The sequence below is a fragment of the Haplochromis burtoni genome, unplaced genomic scaffold, assembly GCF_018398535.1.
Source record: "Haplochromis burtoni strain Fernald_Lab_line unplaced genomic scaffold, NCSU_Asbu1 Contig_85, whole genome shotgun sequence".
Classification (NCBI taxonomy): domain Eukaryota; kingdom Metazoa; phylum Chordata; class Actinopteri; order Cichliformes; family Cichlidae; genus Haplochromis; species Haplochromis burtoni.
Window position 1 is genome coordinate 1,445,850 of NW_024582446.1, and position 22,190 is coordinate 1,468,039.

General features: G+C 40.3%; 1 protein-coding gene across 2 annotated transcripts in view; it reads right to left on the reverse strand.

The window, feature by feature from the left end:
• fndc3ba (fibronectin type III domain containing 3Ba) overlaps positions 1-18,652 on the reverse strand; it is an 86,819-nt gene extending 68,167 nt beyond the window's left edge. Inside the window, exon 1 of one of the 2 annotated variants that reach the window (XM_005926047.2) lies at positions 18,528-18,652. The gene's annotated coding sequence lies outside the window, so the exon portion shown is untranslated. The other variant, XM_042222385.1, reaches the window with a different exon arrangement.
• Positions 18,653-22,190: the final 3,538 nt, after the last annotated feature.

Sequence of the window (22,190 nt, forward strand, 5' to 3'; positions counted from 1 at the left end):
AAAAAAAAAGATCTTGTTATGGTTTATGATCAGCAATAACAGGATCCCTACATTAAGTCCATGTGAGGGTCATTTTTTAGACACCTTTGGAGGTAGAAATACGATATGAAAGGCATTAAATTCCTCCTCTTGTTGAAAAAGATGCCGTTAGTTTATTTTCCAAAATGTCAAATTATTACCTTTCGTTCACAGAGCAGCCTGGAAACAAATACAATGGTGTTTTATCCAGCTTACAGATGTCTTATATCATTTCTTGGCATTGACGTTCTCCAAATTTAAACACAACCTTTTTGCTGCAATTTGGAGGAAGTGATGTGTGAAATTACATAGTGTAGAAGCAACTTTATGAAAAAAAATAAAAAACTCAAAACTATTTCCACTGTGATGCAGGCTTCATTGTTGATTCTGTAAAAATCGCCTCAGACACACAAGAGAGGGAATACGCAATACGTTGCATGTTGTCGAACAAATCCCATGTACATATTTGGAAATCTAATGCAATGATGAATGAATAATACCCTTTGTTATACAGTGGAATCATTACCAGGCGCATTTAGCTGCTGACAGCTTCAGACATCACTGTGCTCACACTCGCACAGTTATACAAACACAGTCGGTGGTTTCTGTTCCCCAAAGGAATGTAGGAGGAATAAGGTGTTGATTCCCAGCGGGGATAAAATGTTAAATTGAAAAATTCCATCTTGAATCCAGAAAACAATCAACCACTTGTCCGTGTGTATGCGTGTTTGTGTGTATGTATGTGTGCGCATGTGTCAGTATGGCAGAAAGCCTTGTGTAAGCATGGAAACTGCCTCTCCAACATAAAGATGCATAGAGTAAAACATACTCTGAGCTGAGATATATACACACTCACACAGTAAAACCCCAGATATTCAGGGGCAGCACTGACCTCATAACTTCAGTCGTTACTCATACAGTCATTCATCATTCACACACACGCCCAATGACTCCAGTTTGTCCATCCTGATGAAGCATAATGGATATTCACAACTACCTAACAGACTGTCTGATTTACTTCCAGTCGTCTGCTTCACACCTCATTCTCCCTACCATCACTTACACAGCCAAGGAAATATAAACACACATACACACACATTTGTGTAACAGACGCAGGTAAAATCTCCAGAGCCTGGCATTAAATCTTGTCTTGAAAACAGCTACTGAAGTCATCACATTAAGCAAAAAATAAACCCCATTCAAAGAGTCCAACGGAGAACTTTTCCTGTCAGCAGAAAGTAGACCACCAACTTCCACTTCTCTGTTTCCTTCTATGAATGAATTGCCTATAAAAAGGCATGATGAAACTGATCAGCTCTACTTCTCCATCTTCCCGAACCGCATTTGTTTGTAATGTAAAGAAAATAAAGCAGCGGGACTAAAAGGGGTTTCTCCAGGAAAGTAAAAGAAGCCACAGGACCTACATTCACTTCCTGACTGTAAATATCTACTACTTCTGCTGCACAAACTGACACTTTTATTCCTCCAGCTGGGGGAAGAGAATCAATGTCATCCTTGTCCCGGTAGTCATCTTGCACAGCAACGCTAAATCAGTGTGCCTGACTCATCAGCTGTTAATGAAACTTACCAGACACATCCCCAGCCTTATATAGTAAAAGAGGTTAATGTTGTAAAAACCTTTAGTCTTAATAAAAGTTGAGCTTTGTGTAACCAAAGAAATGAATATTTTGACTAACTGTAAGTAAATTTGCACATTACCTTGAGCAAAACAACCTTGCTCTATACTCTTTTACACACTAAGATATAATCAGTCGGAAGTTCCGGCTTGTTATCTTTTTATTTGCCTTCAACTCAGTTCTGTCCCAAACATCCAGATTAATTTATCAAAAGTATAATCAGAAATTTGGCATTGGCCTCAATGTAAGTCACAGCATACTGATAGATGTAATGCACTACAAATGGGTTTCTTCTAAAATTAACTAAAGGTTCAGCTTTTAGTCAGTCTTTTTAAAAGCACATGACGCGCAGTGACACATGACTGACACCACAAGTCTTTTTTAGACGTGAATGACAAAAAGAGATAAGTAGTGATTTCAGATGCAATCCCACAGTTCCCCAAACTACTATTATCATGAGACAGGCAGTGGAGGAGAAGGCAATCTACAAGTCAAGACACTTGGGCAGGAAGGAGGTTGACTTTTAAGAGACGTTTCGCATGAACAGTTACAACATGGCCAGAAAGAGATTTTCTATCATTCTTACGACTGATCACAGTTTGTGCTGGTTACTAAACTTGTTACACCCCTACTTATTTTTAGATTATCTCAGTTTAAACAATCATGGCCCAACAGCTATGATAAGAACACTAAAAGTAACCAGCATTTGTGCTGACCTGGATAACGGTTTGTCACACAAACTAGTTTTGCACAGTATTCCCCAAAAGAAAGAAAAACGGAATCTCAGCACTATTATCCAGAACAACTCTTTCAGGGTCTCAGACAGTTCAAGCTGATTCAGGATTTTGGTGTTTTGATTATTTGTGCAAAAAGTGTCCTCCAGCCAAAGTAGCAGTTCTCACCAAACTGCAAAATACTGAGCAGGAATCTGAACTATGAAACTGTCTGACACACTTATCAGAAATACCAAATAACGAGAAAATGTACTGAACTGTCTGGGGGATTTTTTTTTTTTTGAGATTTTGTTTTGTAATAATAGTAATAACTATGTTATTTATTTAAAATAAGGTCTTACAATATTCAACAGTACATTTATCATGTTCTAGTTTTGACAGAAAATAATATTTAAACCAAAATTCACCTTTTATATTCACATCTCATTTATATTGTGGTATATCTCAATATCAACCGATATTGAAAAAAAATAAGGTGTTAGGCTTTTTTTCTCTCCATATCACCCTGCCCTACTATTGCGCACTTCATTCTTTAAGTCCTCCTTATGTGCAGAGGCAAAACAAACACAAACCAGGTTTTACAAATTTCAACTGATTTTCATGTTGCTGAAGTTTAAAAACCTCATCAAATCTTTTTTGATTTTTCTTCCTCGTGACAAAGGTGTTAAAATGTGGCGTGCATATTGACTGTACATTCACAACAACAGTTCCGTTAACAACCAATGTCAGGTTTGTCCTTGCTGTGTGTGTCTAAATATATAAATAGACATCATGTGACCTAACTTTCTAAACATCAGCTGCTGCCTCACTTCTGTGTTTCTATTAGGGATGGGAATTTTATTTAAGGTGGAGAGGACAACAAAAAAAAAACAAAAACAAAAAAAAAAAGTTGAACATGAAATATCGAGAGGAAGAACTGAAACTTAGCTGTGCTTGTTACATTTGGAAATGTTACATTTGCAGAAAGGTATCAGTGATGACCCAGAAATCAACCTGTGACAATAGTTTCATAGGTGGGTGTAATACGTGAGCTCTAAACGTCTTGTATATGCTTTTTTCACAAGTTTCCTATATAAACAAAACATAGATTGTGCTATTCATTTGCTTAGTACAGCACAAGCATATCTACATCTAGATGTGTATGTAAATGTGATAATGAAGAGTAGATAAGAGAGAAAAAGAGACGCACAGACCTGGTATCTTATTTCTCATGCTGGGTGTGTTAAACTGAGGAATGCACTCAGGTGTCAGTACTTAGAAACTAAATGAATGAGTGTTCACCGCAGTGCACACACAGGATCACACATGCACACAAAACAGCCACCACAACTGGGATTGGTCCAAGCCTTTTAAAACCAATCTTATCAGTTGAATCTGTGCTGGTTTTTAATACACACACAGATGCATTGATACAAGTTTGTGCGTTTGGGCAAGGGGGGGGAGACTTCTACATATGGTGGGAAACTGCCACAAACACCACTCCCATTCAACCCCAGCTCCTTTTACAAAAGGTATTCAGTCTAGGAGAAACCTGCTCTCTCTCTCTTTCACCCTCTTTCTAATACACACACACACACACACACACACACACACACACACACACACACACACACAGTGAAGGGGGTGCAGGGAAGGAGAGAAGCAGAGGGCAGAAAGAAAGAAAATGTGGAGAGGACGGCAAAAAGGAATGCTGTGATTGTGCTTACACACACAAACACACACACAGGAACACACACTTGGGAAGGACAGAGGGGGGATTTATAAAAGATGAAACCTCTTTTGGGTCCCACATTGGCCGACAGCTTGCTGCACATATGCAGACAGTGTGCTTATGTGAGGGAGGGAGCAGCAGACAAAATTCAGAGTTTCAGCTTGTTCTTCAATCTGACTGCATGCATTTGGCTTGCATGTGTGCGTGTGTGTGTGTGTGTGTGTGTGCGTGCGTGCGTGCGTGCGTGCGTGTGTGTGTGCTCTTATAGCTGAAGTCCTCTTGCCCTATAATTGCAGTAATGACATGTCATCCACGCAGAAGAACTCTGAACGGGTGGATTGGAATGCAATGGACACATACAAGCGCATACACGTGCTGCACTTCATACCGTGTATGAACAAGCTCCTCTCCAAACGACCTAAACTTAAACCTTTAGGGCACCCTTTTTCCTTCAGAACAGATGAGATCCGGCACCTTGAGAAACCACATCTAATGGCAAGCTAAACCAGCCAGATGCTGCATTTCACTTTTAACGAGTCTCTTTTAAAACCCTAAATCAGGCAAAATTTACCTCAATGCCACAACATACGTAGACATTGCTATAAACAGTGTTGGCTTTAGAAATCATGACAAATAACAACGTTTTAGGTGAAAAAATGTGTCTGCTACACAACGCAACCCAATGAAAGTAGAGAGAAAGTAGCCATTTCCAAAATGTGTGCATTTAGCAGCTGTCTTCCTCAACTACAAGAAATAAAATAAAACTAGGACTATCTGTAGAGAAGAACTTGAATTTTAATGCTGACCTGAAAGCTTTCTTCAGCTTCACCAGTACAGGCTTTTACTGTCTCTACTGCAACACTTTTTCTTTGCAATTTCTTCAATTTTTCTTGCCACATCCCCAAAAGGATGTGCATTTAAGCAGTCCTAGAGAATACCAAAAAAGTGTCCAAGGTTATACTGCGGTCACTGGCTTCAGATTGCTCATAACAAGAGGCAGATGAGAAACTATTAACAGTTTGCAGTTATTCATGTGAAATGCAGGAATGCTGCTCCTCTTAATGTCAGTGTCTGAGGAAATCTTGGACTTTATTACTATGTTGCATAAAAACATCACATGCTTGTCACCGTTTCAAACCTTGAATAAAATCATTCTTTCTCTTTCATTTTCTGTCTGCCTGTATTTATTTCTGTTTCCTCTGAATGCCAGGCATACTGCAGATCACCGTGCAGCCAGAGTGTAGGCAAGTCAAGACTTGGAGCCTGGTAAATGATGGCCTCAGCACTTCTTTCCCCATTCCCTCCCTCACACTCTCTCTCTCTCACACACACACACACACTGAGCATCCTGAGCAAAGCCTTTCTCTTGTGTCATCCTCTCATCCATGTACCCACATACCCAATGCACATATAAGGCCAGTAAAATAGGCAGCAAACTAATGACTCAGTGACTTTAGGTTAGTCTTCACTCTCCTCCCATGTGCCCTCATAAACTGAGGCTTTTTAACTCTTAATAAATTGCCAACTCTAACACAAGATTTTTTAAACTTTTTTCATGGTCTTATGTTACAAACCAAGCAGCCATATATGGTTCCTCAATAAAAGGGTTAATGGAAGGAGTTCTTACATGGTCACTCAAGTTGACAGTGTGCATGCTGACCAACTTCAGATAACTTGAATTGCAAGATATGTAATGTTTTTGCCTAAACTCATCTACTTCTTTTAAGAGCTAATGCACCACAAACTAAATCCTTACACCTTTAATCTGCATGTTGCCACACAGACTACTTGGGTTCCTAAGAAGTAGCTCAGCCCAGGAGTCCAGGATTTGACTCTTTTGCTAGGCGCTTCCTGGAAAGACCCCGCCTTCCTCGCATTCCACGACCCTGTCAAAATACGACCGATGTTTCCAACTGGCTGATGGGAAGCTATTAGCTCTCCTTATAGGCTGTTGCCGGAGCACTGGGCGGGGAAGTAAAAGCTGATCTCCAAGAAGCGGCAGCCCATTCCCAAGGAGAGAATTCAGTTACATAACTGTGCACATTAGCACACACAATGTCAGGAGAGCACCCTCAACACACAGTGGAACACAAAAAAGTGTCTAAGAGAAAGAGAGGTGAAGAAGCATAGGAGGTAGTGCCGAAAAAGACAGACAGGAAAGAAGCTGAAAATGACAAGAAGGGGGGAGAGGGAGGGAGGGTGTAGGTGAGGCATCATTTTTCCTTGGGAACAAAATCAAGAGGAAACGGCTATTTTACACTCAGGTCAGGAGCTGTGGGAGAGGACTTCCAGCCAGGGTGTGAGTGCGTGTGTGTTTGTGTGTCTCTGAGCAAGACAGAGAAAGGTTAATTGGTGGATGGTGGAACATCACTTGCATCAAGCCGTAAGTGGCAAAGCAGTGGAATGAAGAGGAGAACTGTGCCAAGAATAGAGCACACCGACAAACACACACACAAACAGCTGAGACAGGCCTGGAGTTTAATGAAAAAAATAGCAATTTTGGTGTTATTAAATACATATAATCTGTTGCTTGTTTACAAAGGGAGGTATTGATAGTAATCTGTTAAAGTAGAGAAGGGCAGCACAGGCGGTGTTAAAGAAGAAGGGGTGGGGGTAGTGATAAGACCAGAGAGGGGAGAGACGAGGAGACTGAATGGGGATGGGTAAAAACAAGGAGAGACGAGGGTTGAGTGTGTGGTGAGAGAAATGTGTGGAATTCTAATTGTGTTATTGCTGCAGAACAAACATTAGTCCTGCCTGTCATTCCGCAGACAGCAGGCTGTGAGAGACTGTGTGAGTGAAAGAGATGGAGAGGGAGAGAAAATTGAATGAATCCGGTAAATTAAGGGTCAAGCCAAGAGTTTCAGACAGGATCTCCCCTTTTTCCCCGGCTATTTATGAAGGCAGAGTGTTTACAATCAGCTCTGTGTTGCTCTGGGAGTTATGTGTTTGCTGCTAGCTTTAGCACAGCACAGCCCGCTCCAGCAGATGTGTGCATCTCCCTGCAAGCCCTCCCTCTTGCAGCTGTACGGCTGTGAGTTGACCTTGTGTGTGTGATTTTGTGTGTGTGTTTGTGTGCTTGGCCAGTAGGCAGTAAACCCACAGTAGAGGCCTGACAGTCCAACGCCTGCCACGTAGCACCGACGTAACTTCAGAGGAGAGAAGATCTATATCCAAAAACTCTCCTGTGTGTGAGAAAAAAGGTGTATGCGTAAGAAAGGAACTAATAAAATGAAATAATGTGGGTCATTGTCTGAGAGTCAGAGTATAAACAGAGGCATTGCAGATAGCCATACACAGAAAGACAAAGTGACTCTGTGATACCATTCATCCCAGTCAGATGTTTCCATCAATTACATCACCCAAGACCGCCAATCTCTCGCTCTTGTCTTCCTGCTGAGAGCTCCTTTAACTTAAAGATGTTAGTGGCCTGAAACTGAAACTAAGAATTTTGAAACCCAGTGACAAGATTTTTTTGAGAGCGCAGAAATGTAATTGGCTAGTGTTACATATGCTCCATTTTCATAGCTGTATCCAAGCAGCCCTGCAGCCCTGAACTTGCTCAGGCATCCCTCGACAAATGAGAGCACAACAGTTAAATGCAAAAGTGACAGGACATTAGCTTGTACATATAGCCCATCGACTTATTAGTACAAAATAAAAGGGTGATGTTGTAATATATCACTGTGCAAACAGTGCATCTAATTAGTCTGATACACCCACCGCTATGGAGTGGGCATGAATGTATACCACCTCCTTCACGCTCCCTGCAAACCCATTCGAAGCAAACTGTTTCAAGGAAAAGTGTGGAATATTTTCCAACCTGATTATCCCAAAATTGGCCAAAGTTCATGTGCCAAATTGTCATATGATGTCAAAAACAACCAGTTTCCCACTTATACTAAAAATACGTAATTAGCAGTTTCCTTTTTGCCTCAATATAAAATAAACACAATGAAATAATATGCTGACATATATAATAATTTACCAATAGCATAATTAAACCAGAGCATTTGAAAAAAGTTTTTTTTGTCCTAAATAATGACATTGAGACATTTAAAAACTGTAAATGTAGATCAGTTTAAAATACATCAGTCTCCTTGATTACAAATAATCATCATGAGCCCTGGAAAAATAAAACATATTGGCGGACGTCTTATAAGAACATTCTGTATTTTGTTGGTGTTTTTGTGTGTTACAGAGGAAGTGGCTATTCTCCCACAAGCACATGAACATGACTCACTCTTCTTCATGCCAGCGCTTCCAGATTTTTCTTCTCCATTTGTCCTTTTCTCCCCTTACTCCTCATCTCTCTTTCCCTCTATCATCCCTCCCTCTCTGCCGTCTTCCTCCCATCCCACAACAGTTAAGACTTTTCCCCATCAGATCCAAAGAAGCTGAGGATTGAGAACTCAGCTCAAGGACAGCTCACAGCAATCTCTTTCCTAACACCTTGGATCTCCAAGGCTCAGTCTGGCCACGCCGGGGAAGGCCAACCTACAGGCCAGGAGACTAAAGGCTGAATTGGTCTGACTGGTGGGCATGACAGGCGTCATACACAAAGAGGCCGTCTGGGCGCTGGCTTAACACGGCTAACCTGCTAATGCCCAAGTTAAATGGAAATCAGCAGATTAAAGTCCATCTACTCCTAAAACCCAAAGATTATTAAAGGTTAAGAAATTCTTGTATGTCTTAAGTCTCAAGTCCAGGTTTTGCAACCAAGTAATTACTAAACCTTATTAAGCTTTACCTTTAGGTAAGACTGCATGCCATTTTCAGAAGTGTTTTACTTTGTCAAACAATTCTAAACGCAAAGACTACAAGAGAAAGACAAAGTCGAAAAAGTGACAGAATAACGAAACAAAGCAAGATAGCGCTGGAGTCAATAACCGACATGCGTTTTATAAAATTATCCACATTGCAGACTTTCAGCAAAACTGATAAACACACTATTTGCATTTCATTTACATCTCAGATCGGCCAAATATTATGCTAGCATGCCATTATAGGACACTAGCTCCACATTCTCATTCATCTCTCATCCACTACCTCCTCTCATTTTTCCAGGTTATTGCCATGTAATGCAGTTGGATCCATGTAATACAGTGCTTTAGCATAAATCAGATTCTTTGCCTGCAGAGCTGGATCTTCTTCAAGTTGACGGATTAGATAGGGCTGGGTGTGTGTTGTATACAACTTTTGCGGTTGCATGCTTTTTGAGGCTCAGCTGCTGATTCCCAAAAAAGAATCAGCAGCTAATGAACAGTTAAACTTTGATTTCCGTGCACCATGTACTCCCTCCCTCATCTTCTCATCTCATCCTGGGCCCTACTTTCAGCTTTAACCTATTGCAGCTCTCCCCTGCCCCTGTTCCTCCCCCTCCATTCTTACCTCCCCACACTATTGGCTCAACTTCTCAAACAACCCCTCAGCCTTCAAAAGACAGCCGCCCATTCAGAAGGTTTTGGGTTAGAATGGGGGAGGAGAGCAGCACAGACTTGTTGAAGTTTGAATGGTGGGTGGGAGGGAGGTGTGGGGGGCGGGGTATAGGTCTCTGATTCCCGCTAAATTGTCCCACATGGCTGAGCGTGCTTAGTTTAAACAAACACAGCCACTTCCTCCTCACTGCACACATCAAGCACACAGACAAGCGAGCATGTACATACACACACACGCACAATACACACCAACAGGGTGCACAGGCATGCTTAAACTCCAGTATACACAGCATGGGCACACATGAACATAATACATTGTATACCCTAGCAAGCAGCAGACAATACTCTTATTCTAAAACTCCAGCCAGAAAAGACAGGAAAAAAATTACATTAAAACCAGCACATTTGGGAATGTGTTAAAAACTGCTTTTAGAGCTCCTGTGCATATTTATACCTTATGACCAATATTACTAACTAAATATTACTTACTTGGCTACTTCGGCAATCAATTATTCAAAAGATTTTTCCATTTTATTTCAATTCATATTTCATTCATATAGCAGTAGTTCACCATAACACTTGCCTCAAGGCTAAAGCACAGCAAAAATGTATTGATTTCTCGATTTTTCTTTCCCATGTTTTTCATATTTAGTGAGTTTGGTCTGGATGTCTGATGATGTCAATGGCAAAATACCTCAATTTAAAAAAAAAAAAAACGAGTTAGTTGTGATATTTAAACACGCTGAGTGTTTAAACATGAGTATTCACATAATTGTATTTAGACAAGTAAAAATCACTTTTTCTTCTTTTACCAAAGACCTAACTTCTCTGTCTTAAAGACCTCTTAAAGACTATGTATTTCAATGAAGTGACCTACAATCATTGTAATTAACTCTGCATTACAAACGGCCTATGAAGAGAGGTGAAGGAGGACAACCACAGAGTCCAGACAAAGAGCGCACATTCAATGCCAGTGGACCTGCTGCCATCCAGACCTGCACACACAGCATGTCTTAGCCACTAATGCTGATCTCCATCGAGGCTGGATGCCATGAGTCTTAATTAAGACAGCGATGCCAAGTCAAGAAGTGAATAATTCTACTCCCCACCAACCACCACCATCCCCTATCACACACACACACACAGAAGCCTAAACTCTCATTTGCAGATGGATGAGTGTGTAGATGCAGACAAACCACCAAGAGAGACTCAGATTTTATGGGTCAGGAAAAGCTTGCTCAGTGAGTAGTGTGTAGATGCCTGTGTGGGCGCTGAGATAGAAAAATCATTTAGTCACACCTACACTTGTGTACTTGTGTTTATGAATGTGCATGTGTGTGAGTGTGTGAAAGAGAGAGAGGAGGGAGCGAGTGCACGCATCAGTGTTAAATCCATTAGAGGAAAACTGAATTGGGCTGAAAAATGAGAGAAGACACTTCTGGGAATCGCAAGCCAGTTGAAGGTGTACATACAATCACTTGCTCCCTACGATCAAACACACACACACTTATAACACCCCTCCCTACAGCTTGGGGTCACAGGGTCACATTCCTTCTCTTCAATCAGCCTCAGGATTTCACACACTACTTTGGGGAGGGGAGAGAGGGGATGGAGGGGAGGGGGTGCTGTGTCTGTGGATTTCAGTATGGAATATTTTATTGATTTGTGTGTGATCCTGCTTGCAGGTAAGGGGAAGAAAAGTTCAAGAAAACAGAGGTCTGAGGCCATGTGTGCACAAAGCTTAAATAATTTGAAGATGCACTTTTCAATCTTTTTTTAAAAACACCTCTTAATTACTTATAAGTTATTAAGGTAACTAGGCCAAGCAGTTAAGGATTTCTCATTGTTACAATTTACAGGTGCCATTTGTAACACATAAACTAGAGTTGTTTTCACGGATATGTCAATGGCCAATATGCTCTCCTCTGATCAGTTTCTCACTGGTCAGGCAGTAGCAGGTCTTACTGCTGCATCATCAGTAGCTTTCGAGGATTAATCTTTCACATTTGAAAGCAAGAGGAAGAGGCCTGCTATGAAAAATGGAAAGAGACATTCCCCTTCTCGTCCCCGTTCACTAAACATTTAGTCAGATCGAGCTTCAAAATAACTGGTGCCATGTCAAATAAGTTGTCACGGTTATTCTAATTTATTAAAACAAACGGTCAAAAAGTCAAGTGTGCACCTTGGAGCAGGAAATATCACAGCTCAGCATTCAACATGACAGATCGTGTTAAAAAGACAGGCTAACCTGTGGGAGTTAGCAGGCTACGTTAGCATCCGTAGCTTGAGGCTTTGAGATTCATCATTTTTACATTTCGCTGATAAATCTAATATTTTTTACTGAGCATTTATTTCCTCCTTTTGCTGAGCCCCAAACTAATGGTGAGCAACATGGCCAAAAGATCACAATGATAACATCAGTGTTTTACAAGCAGTGTGGCCATTTAAGCTTACGTCGAGCTCAGGTGTTGATGAGCGCCAGGATTTTTTTTTCCTTTTAGGAGAAAAGCTGCAACTCTCAAGGTAGCCACTGTAAGTTATTAGCCTTCTGCTCGTGTTAGGCATTTTTACACATATAAATCGGCTTGAAAAAAAACTATAAAGAAGTTCAAAAACAGGGAATAAGGAGCCAGGAAAGTGTTATTAACTAATACTGATTTACGAGTTCAGCTTAAAATCGTTCATCGCCGTCTCTTTCCTTTTGCTGTTGTTGCACATATGCAGCTCCACTGTTCTGTCTAAAGTTTAAGGAACCGCCCGATCGAAAACTTTCCTGGCAGCAACCTTGCACACGATGACCTTTTGGGGTAAGATCACTCTCTAAGGTCACAATCTACAGTGTGCATATGGCTATTTGGATACAAAGCCTGGCATTTCTAGTCGCACAAATCCCTGCTTCATGGTTTTGCTATGATTTCATTCTGCTGACTAAACATGTTATTTCACGATGCTTTCCACTTTCCATTACTCTTCAACCACAATGTTTTCTTCCGTTTAAAAAATAACTTCTGACACTTCCGATATAAATAATTCATCCAATGTGTCACAACCAATCAGTTTGCTTAGTTCATGTGATAGTTTGGACGGGGCTGTTTCTTTGTTAGTTTTAATGACAGGATCCTCTAAGAAACGGATCGGAAGTCAAATTAAGATTCCTCCCCTTCACCCTTAAATCTGGCCCAAATATATCCTCCATGTGAAGTGACAACATGTGAAGCACTGCCACACACACACGCACAGTTGCATTAATCATACATACAAATAATGATGGTCACATACAGAGAGACAGGCATACTAAGAAGTCTTATATGAGTTCTAATTTTGGTTCACAACATAAAAGAAACTGAAAATAACTAGTTACAGATTCAGTTCCCCACTTCAGTGCACACACACACACACACACACACACACAAGAGAGACTTAGCCAACTGCAGATTTAAGACACTTGAGATAAACACTCAAAATGCTCACAGCCAGGCATAAAAACAGCCATTAACGACTGGCGGAACTTTCCATGGGCCTGCCAACCAGCAACACCAACACGCCTGGCATGCTAATACAAGCACATAAAGTTAACTGAGTGTGTACATTTCATGCATATGTGTTAAATCAAGGCTGTGTCTGTGTCTTTGTGTGCATATATATATTATATATATATGCACAATTAATGTCTTTGGCCAGCTGACTGTGCATGCTCACACAGAGGCATCTCTTCAACAAGCCATTTCTATGGATGATACCGCCTAGGGCCTGTGAAAGGGCAAAAGGAGGGCAGGGTGACCGAGAGATACACACCTCATTTGAATCATTCAAACCTTTTTTTTTTTTTTTACCTTAGATACTAAGTTGATGATAAATTTGGCAGCCGGCCTTCTTGTTATGAAACTTTTACCTCTTTGTCAAAATTCTTTGACTCTATCACGTTAACTATTAGTCTGTGTCTCAGCAGGTGAGATGTTTCAATAGCACCAGTTGGTAAAATCAAAGATTTAAGCGAGGGCACAAGTTGAATCATGTGCCAGTATTGCTGTGCATTGAAATGCACGTAAGGTATTCGAATATACGTGGCTCAAATTTCTGCTTGTGGCTGGACTTTAAGTACTGTTCCAGCTTATGCGTCATCTACCCTCATATAGAAATATGGCTGCAACTAATGATTATATTCATTAGCTCTGCTTAAACAAAGAGAGAAGTGAATCATGTTTAGCATTGTTCACGTGCAGTGATGCTTGGATATCAACAGAACAGGTCAAATTTTGCTAAGTTACTAAAATGGTACAAAAGCTTAATTAACCATTATAACTTTCTTTAAGTGACTGGTGTAAGGGTCAAGCTAGAGTGTATTCCATGCAGCACACTGGCAGACACCAACACACAACATTCAGTGTGTAAAACATCATAACAAAGGGAAAATGACTTGTATAGTTTCCAGGTATATGCCTTGAAATAGCTTTTGCCTAACTAGGAGTCTAAAGGGATTCTGAAAATGACCCAGGGTAACCTATTATTTAAATTACTGACAAGAAAATAACCATCAATCATTTAATTCATTAACGAGCTCCTCGTTTCTTTTAACTGTCAAAATGTAATAAATCTGCTGCATAAGAACAGCAGTTTGTTTTCATTTTTTTAAATGCCCTATTAGGTTGTTTAGTTTAGTCATTATAAAGATGTTTACTTAAAAGTGAATGAACACTGTTACTATTTTCTTTGCAAAAAAGCATTAAGAGGAAGTTCAATGACCTTTCATGACAGTCTTTGTAAATATTTATTTCCAAAAATATTCATTCAGTTGCATCACATTTGAGAAATCCTGTCTGTCTTATTTTAGACTGAAACTCTGAGACTGAGATTGTTTGAATTATTTTATCAAACACTACGATTAGCAAAAGAAGAAGCCAAGAGAAGAGGAAAGAAAAATGCAATGGAAAAGGGGATGGGAGGGAGGAGATGGGGGAAGAGAAGTTGAAAGGCTTCTTTCATCTACATCTGAATCAACTGTCAACAATACAGGAAATTATCGAGGGAGACAAAAAAAAAAAAGAAGGGAGACGGGATTCTGGAGAGCAAGAGGGGCAGGGAGGAAGGCAAGGAGGACGAAAGAAAGGGCCGAGAAGGGTAAACATTACAGTTCTATGCCAAGCAAACATCAGATGCTGGGATACTTCAACAAAAAGCCACCGTTCATTTGGGAGAGAAGAAGATGGAGCAAGAGAGAAAGAGTGGGCGAAGATGCGAGTGTGTGGCAACAAGCAGAGACACCCAGTCAAAAGCTGGGAAATGGAAAGTGAAAGCATGGAGCGTCAGACAAACAGCTGCTGTTGTTAAATAGGACAAAGCCGTTTTTTTCTCATAACACATCCATGCATCTCTTTCTCAGTGTCTGTTTGCACAACATCCTGCAGCAAACACAGGGTTTGACCTCATGAATCAGATGAGTCATTTGTAACTTAATGTAACTGTATATTTGCATACACACTTCATGAAACAAATCAAGAGATGCAGGACACTAAACCTGCACTACAAATTCATCCTGTAGGACATCATTACTCCACACTCGTACGTTATCTTGAACAAAAAGACAGTGTTACTTACAGTAATTAAAAAACCAGAGAGGCAGCAAGGAGATAATCTACAGAAATTCTGCTTTTGCACTTTAGGTGTTGACCTTTTGACCTCACAGTAGAGGAACTCCTAATCACATCCAACTTACAAATAAGATGACCTCTCATCACTGTCAAGGAAATGCACCTCCGAAACAGTAACAGTGAAGGTAGCAATTTTTCTGGGAAGCACACCTGTTGCATTCGGAGAACCAGATGGCAGAAGAGACAGCAGGATACATAGAAACTGCAGACATACAGTAGAGCGGTGAAGCACAGTGCACAGCAAACACACACCAGTTACTAGAAGGAAATATTCAGAGCAAACTGATGTATTTAAATGGTCGGAATCAGTACTATAAATAATAATTACTACTGATTATATGCAGACATGACAAGAACTGCAGATCATAAATGTAACAAATTTAAATTTGCACAGACTGTGCATGTTTTTCTTCTTTTCTAAAGCCTTTGAAGCTGACACACTTGTCTCTTGAACTAAATCACCACTGTGCTGCAACGGCTAATTCAGCAAAGCAACAATTATTTTCAAATCGAATCTTGCTTATTTGGTCGATAAAATGTCTACAACTATATAAAAACTATAAAAAAAAAAGTCTAATGCCTGAAAAACTACAGTAACAGGAATTCATGAGGAGTTTTATCATAAGTTTCTTCATGTTTGCCTCTGTTTCACATGCTCACACACACACACATTCCAGGGCAGCATTGTTTTGTCTATGTAACTCTATAGCTGCATCTGCCTGTGTTCCTGAAAAACAAGAGCTACTTGGTAACACTACCCATTTAATAGCGTGTTCTAGGTTACCAGTCAGACACATAAGTACACACATACAATGGCTAGCATCATCCAGGCTGCCCATTCCCTGACCCCATTTCAACCAGGCATACCAAAGAGTGTTATTAGGCCAGTAGCGAACCAGAGTACTAAGACAAAGAGAATCCTCCTGGCATCCTGAAATCACATGTAACATGACAGTAACTTCCTTATTGTTCTTAGAATAACCACATTCTGAATATTGGACCCAAAGCTTCTTGTTTTAATATCATGTATGCTTTCTGTGTAGATGCTGGAGAAGTAGAGAAGAAAAATGTATGCCATATAAAAAGAACTTACCAGTGAATTGACATATAAGATATTTTAGCCTCCCTTTTCATCATTATTTTGGTTGTCACTCATGCAAAAACTAATTAATTGGATCACAGAAGCTGCAATGTTAAAAATCACCCCATGTGTAGGCAGTGACGCACCATCACAGTTAGTGGCACAAAGGTGTGGGCTGCACCTGTGTGACAAATTTAAAACTTACATAAAGTGTTATTCAACCTCTGTTCTTTCTCTGTTTGTGCAAAATACATGGAAAGCTAAAGCAACAATGGTTACCCTCCATCAATGTGACTCCAGTATAACCCCAACCTGACTGTGTCTGCTTAAAGACACACAGAGAAAATGTGAAAATGAGAAGATAAGGATCATTTGATATAAAGTTGCATCAGTTTTAAGGCAAATCCTTGCTACATATATCCTAGGAGTTTCAGCTGAGTACAATGTTGCACATTTAATACAAGCTTCAGGCAACAAGCTGTGCTGAATCTGACACCAATGAAACACAAAGAATAATGCTGGAGCTGTAAAGCAGGATGGTCCCAAATCTGAAAGCCTATCTTACCTTTTAACCTGATTCCTCTTGGGATCTGAGTTAGAGCCAACAGATGCTACTTTCAGCAGAAAAGGCTTTTAATCATGTTAGAGTGCCACACTTTGATTAAAGCTTTACCTGCATCCAGCTGTCCACCTCTGAGCTTACTGTCCACAACTTAACTGTCTGATGCTAAAAGTTTTTGATGCTCTCCTGGAAGCAAGATAAATTGCTCATTCAAGCAGCACAGGGAGAATTCCTTCACACTCTAAACCCAAATACACCTTTTCAGCTGGAAGCCGACCTCATTCATCCCCCTCAAAGAAAAGTCAGATATCTTTTTCTCTTTTTTTCGGGGGGGTAAAGAAAGGGAAAAAAATCATGGCCACATCAGCCTTTCACCAAAGGAATGTCACGTGACGTCATCTATTTGGGATCGGATTTCTCCGTCTCCCTTTCCTTCACTTTCTCCCATGAAAAAGTAGAAGAAGCGTACATGTGTGTGATGCGTTGGGTAATCCCCCCAAGCCCGTAACCAATATCATCCGACGTGGACCTGAAGCGCACAACACGGGGAGATATGCAACCCCCAAATCAATGCTCCAATTACACCTCACCAATACTGCCACCACCAGTAATGACATTTTAATGACAACTATTGAGTCCCGTTATTAAACAAGGGGAGAAAAAAAAGAAAAACCTGACAAGCTACCAACGATCCTGCAGCCCAACTCATCTGAAGTTTTCTCCTAATGCGGTGGGACAAGGGCCTATAGTCTTTCTGTAACTACGTGGACGTCAGATAATCGATCGTGTCGAGCAGAAGACCAATGTTTGATTTCCACGTCTGCATCAGAGAGGCTGAGAGAAAAATTTGTCTCCTGCATAAACAGACACGTAGTCGTTTCTGGGGGAGAGAGAGGGTGAGAGAGAGAGACTGGCTGGCTGGAAGGAATGCTAGGATATGCTGGAGTTGGGATTTTTTTTCCTCCTCCAAAGCTTTTCACTGCATTCTGCAAACGCACACAAAGTCAACGGAAAGTCGATCTTAAACGGCCCCTTCAACGCTTCTCGACAGTTATCCAACACAACAGAATCCCCTATAGTGTCAATTCAATGATTTCGCAACCCCCTCTGTCAAATCTGGCTGCCTCAGCATCTTCCTTTCCAAGTTATTTTCCAGCTATAAAAGTGCTCATTTCCTGATTTTAAGCAGCAACAACAAAAACGACAATTTCCACAATGCAAGTCACAGCGCACCAACAGTTGATTATTAGAAACAAGCCACGGAGACAACGGTTTTCTTCTGTTGCGCACTCACTCCATCTGAAGTCCTCGGAGACAAAAACACATTCTTTGGTGAAAGCTGAGAAATCGGGACCACAAAGAGCAGACTCCAAAACGCACAGTCCGACACATTCACGCGACTAGTGTGATGAATTAGCACGACTATCCCCTCTGCTTTGCTTTTCCTTATTGTTTCAAAATAAAAGGAATTTTTGAGCAACAAAAAAAAGTTTCGTTTCACCCTCCTCCGCAGTGGCAAAGCAATTTTCCTTTTTCCTTTGCGTTGGCCAAGTGGCCCAGACTGCCGGCGTCAGCGCTCAGCTCTCCAAACTCACACACAGACACACGCACTTCTAAAACTTTTTCAACATCCACTCCAGTTGCCTCGATTCCCCCACTTTGTGGGGAATGCTGCTTAAAAACTGTAAAAGGACTCACCTCGCTGCAATAAAATAATCTTCAAACAGACGTGGCTGCGCGATTTTTAATTCCCTGGGCCGGGTCTTGCCTGTCTGCTGGCTCGACGCTACGAGTACTGGGAGACTCCGCCATGTCAATCATAGCCGACCCACATGGAGCGAGATCCCGCCTCTACCGTAAAGCACAGTGCGCAGTGAGAAAGCCAAAACAGAACGCTATAGCGCGCTTCTCTCACAGCATAGAATAAACGAGGGCGGACAGCGGTTTACAGTCATGAAGAAAAAGAAAAGAAAAACAAAACAAAAAACTAGGGCACGATCATTTTTTAAAGAAATAAAAGTTTTAAAGGAATATTTTAGTTACTTTAAAACTATTAAATGCCAAATTTGCCTATCAAGTAGACTACAATTTTGAAGTGCCTTTAATGAATTATTTATTCCGATAGAGCTCAGTAATCAGAACATTTTGTATACAAAATTCACAAATACTGAGTTATAGTTTATTCTCTTTGTGATTCAACGAAAAAGATTCAAACTAAACACAGAACATGAAAAAATAATCTACGCATAAAATATGAGATCCTTTTATGCTTTTTATTGGTTGTTGACTCCTAAGACATCTGCGTTAATAGGTTATGTAAGCCCAAACAGGTGGGTGAACTCTAAGGCAAACAAACCCAAGGCTGAATTGATTTTATGTGTCATAATGCTACAGAATATATTCATTCCAGTACCCAGTACCTGTGCCATGTTTCTTGTCATTTCACATTTTTTAAGTTAAAAATAAATGGAAAAAAAACTACAATTAAATTTTTAAAAAATCACCAAGAACTCAACAATAAATGTAAATAAATAAAATAAACTTCTCAAGTAATATATACCATACATTCAAACTAATTCAACCATAGCAGATTTTTGAGAGTGTCAAGTGGGTCAAAGCTCTGTTCCAGCGCCTCTAAAACATCTTTAACCACAGACCAAAGTCCCTCTGGTGGCTGAACTCGGCATCATTTAGCCCACCAAGAGCCCACAGTTTCAAGGGTTTTAGGTTCAGCATTGATACCTGAAAAACGGACATCGATTAATGGTCTGATTCATTTTCTAAAACATATGTGGTGAATTTACTACAGGTTTTAAAAAGAATAAGACTTTTCCAATACTGATCGGTGTATGATATGCTACACAATACCATATTGCATCTGTGCATGCATTCACCTTCTTCCCCCGGGGTTCATTATAGCAGACTTCCACACATATACAAATGTGCACGTTCGCGCTTGAAATTAAGACATCATTGCCAACAAGTGCATGTCACAATTAGAACACAAAACGTGTCTCAGGGCTAAAAACATAATTTGTATAGATTCAATACAAACCTATAAATCCATCATTTGATGAAAACAGTAACTTTACTCTGACAATAAAAAAAATGGGAGTAAAATCACAGATCAGAAATTGTTGTTAAATTGAAATCCACAACAATTTTTTACTGCACTTTGAGCCACTCATTGGCTTCAATCACAGAAAATTCAACACTGCAGAAAACCAGAATGACATTGTTTCATTTAAACAACAAAAAACAGGCCGTTCAATTCGTTACGCCTGTGTTTTGTATATCTTTGTCCACATTGATAATTCTTATTGTATTTTCAAACCGGCTCTCAGAGCCAAATACACTCGTTGCCCCTGAGCTCTTCATTTCTCTCAGCTGGCACAGACAAACACATTCCAGCAACGACACTTAGAAAATAGTCACCGGTGTAATTCGAATCCAGCAAAAGAAATATGGTCCTTTACCAGGACAATGTGCCTGTGAGGAATTAAATGGAATTTGATTCAATTCAGTGAACACAAATCAACCCAAGGGGGCAACTGATATGGCAAAAAAGACAAATCATACTTGCCCACCAAAAATACGACTGATGATCAATGTGAGAGAACTCCTCTCCTTATAAGTTGTCGGCTCAGCTTTTTCTGCTTTCATGTAGGTTATTTCCATAAAAACACTTTAGATTTCACAGTGTTCCCTAAAAACTTGACACCCTTTTGACTATTGTGCCTTGTACACACAAAATTCTTTGTCTCATATACCTTATTAGATGTTTTGATACAAATATTGTTATGTAGCTCCTATAGTAAATCCCCCACAAAAAATAATGTCCTAAATGTACAAGCCATAATGCAATATAAAATAATACTTAACCTGTGTAAAGCCATATCAAAATAAATATTTGTGTGTTCTTTTAGGTATTGAATCCTTCCCAGAAACCATCAAGAACACATTAAATGGTCTTCTTGACATTTTGATCACATCAGGTTCTTTTTCAAAGCAGACCAAGTTGGCACAGTTGTCATGGAAATATGGATGCTGCTTTCTGAGCCCATTAAGCATATCTCGTTCTCGCTTCTCTTGTACCTTTTAAATATAATAGCAAATACAAATACAATTTTATGAACACCAATGACTTGTGAGTTTACGTCCTTACACCACACTAAGCTCCTCTGTCTTAAATGCATCCTCACAAGGGGGGGATGTAGATAAAGAGAAGCAGATGAGTTAGGGAGGGGCTTAGCTTTAAAACAAGAGAGAAATGAATTGTGCAACAGGGGCTGTAACTCAGAATCAAGAAGCTGTTCCCACAATTTTGAGCTGTGGAAACAATGTATAGTAGTCGGAGACAATCAGTCTGTGAATTTTAAAAAAATACCTTCTTGATTTAAATAATTCTGCTAACAAAGCCAAAGTAGGCCAACCTCGAGTGACGTGTTGGACCATTACAGACATTTAGTCACATTAGATTAGATCTGTGGAGGAGAGCGGATGAGGAAAGACTGGAGGGAGCAGATCTTGGAACAGCAACGCAACTATTTCCCCTGTATGTCAGGGCCAGGCCTCCACAACTGCCAGATGTTTACCACCAACCCAGCTGCTTTCTCTCTTGCCTTCTTTCTCCTCATCTCTCCTCCTCAGATTTTTTCTCTCTCTGATTCTCTTTAAACCAAGCCCACCCTGTAATCATGCACACTCACCAAAGGGCTTTGAAGTAAGTGGAATGTGTCCAGCCATATGATAATATGCACTCTATATTCTTATAACAGATAGAAAGTAAAGAAGGGAAAGCAGGAAATGAGATTATTGGACAGCAGCCAGCTCTTCAGTGTGGTTTTCTAGATGTTAATTATGCCCTTACTCCACTCTTAGATCTTGCACGTGTGTGTGTTTATGTATGCATTTATGGGTGTATGTTGCGTGTACATATGTAGTGTTTGTGTACACATTATCAGAAATGCTGGTCTAAGAGCAGGTAATGGGCTGATAATCGGCACCTTGGAACAGAGAGGTGCAATATGATGGCGCGTGCATGTGTGTGTGCATGTGAGGTACTTCTTTCCAAAGATGTGAGGATGGAATTTACCTCATCATGAGTTCAAAAGAGTCAACCCAAGGCTCTCAGCAAACCAGCAAGTGCAGACATGTCTCCCACCTCTCTGCCCCCTCCAAACCTTTTTTTCCTCCTTTTTCAGTATGCAGGGCAGCCGGTTGGACTGTTATATACTAAAATGATTTCTCTGACATGTGTTTGTACCTCCATGACCTAAATTGTGCATTTTATTGGAATACAGTACTGTGCAAAAATCTTGAACTACCTCTGAGCTCTTCATATTTTGCAAGGCGAATGAG